This window comes from Cynoglossus semilaevis, chromosome 8 (genome assembly GCF_000523025.1).
Source record: "Cynoglossus semilaevis isolate Cse_v1.0 chromosome 8, Cse_v1.0, whole genome shotgun sequence".
Classification (NCBI taxonomy): Eukaryota; Metazoa; Chordata; class Actinopteri; order Pleuronectiformes; family Cynoglossidae; genus Cynoglossus; species Cynoglossus semilaevis.
In genome coordinates this window covers 3,622,473-3,628,762 of record NC_024314.1, presented here as the reverse complement: position 1 = coordinate 3,628,762, position 6,290 = coordinate 3,622,473, and positions in this window count along the sequence as shown.

Sequence of the window (6,290 nt, the reverse complement as noted above, 5' to 3'; positions counted from 1 at the left end):
AACAAAATATATTTATATTTACCATTTCCACCCAGAACGCCTGCAGCACCATATCCTTAAAGGAAATAAAAGAAATGATCAACTTTGAATATAATAATAATTTTATGACAGCAAAAATGTGATTTTGTGCCTGTTTATACAGGTTTGTGTAGTGATAAGTAACATTTGTGAATCACTTCATTGTTCTGCACCAAAGTTCATGGAGAAATTGGGTTGGATGAGGCCTAGCCTCTTTGCATACTATTTTCCATTTCGACCATTGTGAGTGATCTTTGTGAGTGTCTTTCTTCAATTCCTGCCAGTATATCAGCGTTGTCTTCAACTAAACAGGCCGGGATTTTAGTCATTTAAACTGGAAGATTATAAAATTTCATTACATATACTTTTTGTGAGATTTAGAGTTGTGCCGTGGGGTATTTCCTGATGATATACATGTTGGGAAACACTGGTCTAATCACCGTCTTGATATGCCACACCTGTGAGGTTAAAGTAGCGGCGCTCACTAACACAGATATTATGGACAGATCTGTGAACAATTTGTGTACATAAAAAAACATTTTATACCTTTGAGTTCAGCTAAAAAAAACAAAAACGGGTGTTTATGTTTTTGTTCAGTGAAGAAAATATAATATCAGTGCTTATATTAGGAACGTATTCAAGCTAAAATAGAGAGAAATTGAATTCTTGACCATTGAAGAGACGGCGTACCTTTCGTCTGATGTCCGTTGGCTTCACCTGCTGAAACGTCTGGTCTTTTACCTGGATAATAAAAACCAACAAAGTGAGTAAAGAAAAAACAAATACGCACCTTGAACTCTAGTGTTACAGGCATAAGGCATAGGTAGATATTCAATTGAAATGAATTGAAGTTAAATGTTACGTTCTGTTTTTACAGATCTATTCTGAAATCTAAATATATCTAAATATATCCAGCACTATAAACAGCCATGAAGTTATTATCCCTTCTCTAAGTCATATGTTTTTTAGGCCATCTTTGTTTCAATAAAGGTGACTCTTCTTCCTTCTTATTGTTAGAATTTTTAGTCAAGTTAGTCAACAATTTACCAACACACATCTTTTTTTCTCTTTGTCTATTTTGTAATTGCATATAAACATACATATATATTTACAAATATTATACATTTTTTTTATTTTTAATCGGAGTCTTTGTGGAATTTTATTTTGAAAAACGCTCACTTGCATCTGCAGTTAAACCCTCAAACAAACTGTGCCAAAAATAAATATAAACAATAAAAAGTGGATGATAAATGCAGTTTGGTATTGTTGCCTCTTATTGTGCACCAGCAATTAGAGTGTCAGCCTAATCACCACATGTCTGCTCCGTTCAATGCTTTATACTTGTGTCTGAACTCTGTCACGGCTCTGTCGGTTTTTGTCTGGCTGTGGATATGAAAAGAAACTGTACCTACCCTGTGATCTGTCACCTTGTCCATTCACCGTGCCAGCAGCCGCTGCTCCGTAGCCTGGAGGAATCACCAAATATTTACAGCGTGTTCAGAAGGATAAACAAAGAACAAGATATCAATTCACTGACCTTTCATTTTACCCCCATTTGTCGCATGAGCTGCTGGTCCGTATCCTAAAAACATCACCGACAATGGAGCAGCGTTTACAGCAGTATTTGAGTCCAACTCGAGGCCAGTTCCAGCAATTCTAAACAAGTCTGAACTCTTACAGTGGTTTGTACAGATAAATGAATAAATACTGTATGACCAGAGGCTCAATAATATTTCAATGCTGTCCCCTAGGGGGCAGAAAATAATTGAAAAACACTCTTTTTACCCATCACTTTAGTGAATAGGCAACACTACCACTGCCCCGCTGTATCGGTATCGATGGATATCGGAATCGGAATTTAAGTGTTTGGACAATATCGGCATATCGGATATCGGCAAAAAGGTAATATTGGACATCCCTAAGCACGATCCAATATATGGTGTACTAGCGGGAATGTAAACAAAGCCGCTGTGTGTCGGTAAATTTATGGGAGAAGGTTAGGCAGAGTTACCATTAGTGTTTGCGCCATTTGGACCTGACACTCCAGCTGTTGGACCCATACCTAAGAGGGACAGACGCGAGAGAAGAATCGCATTTTCACACTGAAATAAAACATTGATTTCGCGTTAACATTGTGCCATCACAGACCTTGGCTTTTTGCAGGATAGGCACCGTAACCCTTATGCGCACCCGCCTTGTGACCTAGAAAAAAATTAATTAATAATAAAATATAAAGTAGTACAATAAAGAAAACATCAGGGCGATTTCATGATAAAACATTTTTATGCACAAACTCTTTGTACCTCTTGATGGAATTAGCATTCTATGTGCCCCACCACCATATTGGGGCTTGTTTGCTAAAATGAAAAAAAAAAAAACAACTATATGTCATTTAAATTTTACTTTTTTTTTTTTTTTTAAATGAGTATGATGATTTACCTTGAGCATGTGACGCTTGTCCATTTGATACTCCAAAGTTAGCGCCATAACCTTGAAAAAACACAAAAATGTTTATAAAAAAAAAATCTTTTATAATGATAAACTCTGTGCCAGCTTAAGGTGCATTTTTTTCTTACAGTTTTACAATCAACCAAAAATGAAACGTGATCCTTATATATATATGATAAACTCTGTGCCAGCTTAAGGTGCATATATAACATTATGTTTCATTGGCACAAAATAATCTCTCCTGATTTGCACTTTTACTGTACCTACTTTTCTAGAAGTTAAGTTTGAACATTCTGTACAGCTCAAGTCGACGACTTATTATAAAGGTACATGCCGAACAATTTTCCTTTCTGATAAATGACCTTGCCCCTGGCAACAAATCCAGAACAGGAAGGAGCGGACATCACTGGGGATGTCACGGGTACCACCAGTCGATAAAGGAAGTACTGATACTGATACTGTACTAGGATCTACCACTGACCTACCACTAGAAGGCTGGACCGAAAGACAGCACAGATACACTAATCATGGCTACACAAGACAATAACCAAAGAGATCCATATCTTTTCAAAAACGTTTGATTGGTCATCATACTGTGCTATGGTTTGGAAAGTGACGTTCTTGTGTTACGTAATTTAATTTCGACTGAATGTATTGTATGTATGTGTTGCATGTATTGTTGCTTTAAAAATGTACTCTGTTACCATCCTAAAAAATCCCAAAACACTGAAGAAAAAAAAAAGGTAAAAATGTATATATAGTCAAAGTTATACTAAGACATTGACTTTGGGGCAAACCTAATTAACGTACTTTTTTTTTTTTTTTTTTTTTAGTTTGTAGGGTTTACGTTTGCCTGAGGTTCTGTCAAGTCTAGAATGGTTGTAATTGCATAGACAGAGTGAAATGACTGTGTACAGGCACTAAAAGCTTTTCACAGAGGGATGCTGAATTTCACCTGCTGCTGCCACTAAAGCTCAGCTGCCTTTGAATTTCCCAACAGCGGCTGCCGCCTGAAGAGGAAACTGTATATTTAGCTGCTTCACATCAGTCTAAGAAAAGCTGGTTTCGGGGCCAAACACACGAAGAAAATGACACAGCTTGCAATGCTAACACTTCACTTTAACATGATCATTTGAAATTTGACAGGCACCAGCGTCATCTCTCATTCATCCGTGCAGGTCGGGTGGGGGCAGTAACCATTGGCATATTTGAACATATAATTTAACAGGCACACTGTACGCGTTTAAAATTCACTGTATGTATTGTCGTTGACTTTTGATTGGGCTCCACTGTGTCATTAAATCCAAACCTCTGAACCTGTTTGAGGATATCCTCATTTGAAAATTATCTAAGCGACGGCCATCGTTTCCCAACAAAAATTCAATTATGGAGAAAAAAAATAACACAACCATAACAAACAAAAAAATTACAAAAAAGGGGAAATTCATATAGAATGATGAACACAACACATGTGGAAATGTTTGGGGAATACTGTATATTCAGGCTCGACATGCAGTAAATGGGAAAACAATAACGTGGGGCACTGGCAGGGGTTGCACAGATTGTCCGATTGTGAGCGCTGTGACCTGTACGTTACAAAAGGTGAAACATTTTTAGACAAATGTAACAGCAATAACCACGAATTATTTATTTCTTTTTTTAAATATTGACCATGTCAATTTTATCTGCGGTACTTTGTTTGGAACAACCGAGATTGATACCATCAACATCTAAGGATATGACTCTTACCTTACAAATCACAGTACATAGCATTTAAAAAAAAACAGCTCTAAACATCCAACGTTAGATACTCACCAGTGGTACAAACTATCTGCGCCAGCCATAGGACGACCGCAGTCCTAAGAAGAAGTTGTCCCACCATTGTGGACCCACAGAAAGAAGCCTCAAAAATTGATCCTATGTGCAGCAGGAGGATGAGGAGGGTGATGCTAACGTTCCAGAGTGCACAGCGCACAGCCCTGGTTGTGAGTGTCAAATATATAGTGTAGTCCCTCCTCTCATTACCTCCTCTTATAGATGGTTCTCGTCTCCAGATCTCTTTTCTCCTGTGAGGAAACACACACTTTAGCCAAACACTCACTTTCTAAATAACTTTACACTTAAGGAAAATTGTCGCTTTAAGGAGAAGGAATAAAGGAATAAAATTATTTTTTTTATATTATTGAATTCTTTATTTGTTTTGAAAACCTTTACCGAACATAATGAGCTTTATTCGCTTTAATAATATTTTCAAAGGTAAATTTTGCCTTGCTGCCGCCATTAAGTATATGTTTAAGCACTATTTTGTTTCATTCCTAACATTCTTAACATTTATTTTTAATGCTAGTGTCCATTCACTTCATGCTAACAGGGAATGTTTCTTAAATTTTTTTTTTTTTTTTGGGGGGGGGGGTCAGTGATAATGAATAGGTGGCCTGTGGGCTAAATCCGGCCCATCAAACGGTCCAATCCGGCCCATGGTTCCTAAATAAACATCAAATAATAATGTTAGACTAAAAATGTGATTTGTATTTCATTTTATTTGAGCGTACCGTCCCCACTGTGTCTGTCGAGAAAAATCTGGCCCTCTGTTAAATATAGCTGGTGCCCCCTGCTGTACATCCTGAAAAAAACAAAAGTGTAATTTTCATGTATCCCTGCCAGAATCCTCACATCTTAAGGAGAGAACACAAAGCAGAGGACGCCTACAATATGTCAATTAAAAAACGTACAAAATTAAAAAAAATTCAAATAAAAAAAAAAGATGATGAATGAAGTGAGTACGAAGCACCTGCTGTATATAGTGTCACTATGGTTCCAGCCAATACAAGCACACACAGCTGTGGATGATAGGGGCCACTTGCAAGTGTAGGAAGAACAAAGCAGGTAAAAAGAGAAAAGACATCTCACCTTTTACATAGATTCCTCACCCAAAGTCCAAATCCTCTTCTTATGAGGTCAAGGAAAGGTTAAGGTGCCACTTCCCAGCTCCTCTAGACCTCTCACATACTTGGCTCCTTTAACTCACTTACCACTTCTGCCACTATCAGTCCATGTTTTTCTTCCTTTTAACTCGCCGACCAGTCAGATGCAGCAAACTGCTCAAATCCTTCTAATAGTACAATATCATTTTTTGAGCATTTCGTGTGTATGTATCAGTATTATACCATGTTTCAATATCAATTTCAATGTAACTATGCAGTATCTTGACGTCTACCTACAGTTTGGTGTGAGTATAGTTTTATTTTAGTAGTGCTTTACTACTTCTACTATTACAAGTAATATTAATACTATACTTTTTAAAATAATATATATCATATATTTAACATTAATATTATTATTTCATATTACCATACCAAAGTACAGTTCCCTGTACTCTCTGCTGTCTGCTTGCTTATCACTACACTATCGTTACACTTTGGAACCACTGATATTATAGTTATTATTATCATACTAAAGAACAGTTTACTTTTACCATTTTGTAGTTTATATTTCTTGTTCGAGATAGCACGGAAGTAGTCTCAGCCATACCACTAGAGGAAAGAACTGTAGAGGAAATATCTACGCGCTATTAAAATTAATAACTGAATTAATAATTATCTGTCAAAATATTTCTATATATATAATATATATATAATATATATAAAATAAGAATAAAAAAAGAATAAAAAAGAATATAATATATATAAAATATTTCTATGTTTTTGAAATAAACGGACCAAGGAGGGCGGGGCTACAGTAGAATGTTGGTGAGTCATCTGGGTCACGTGACTCCGCAAACCTCGCGGCTAGCAGGTGAATTCGTTTAAATGGGAATTAATTCC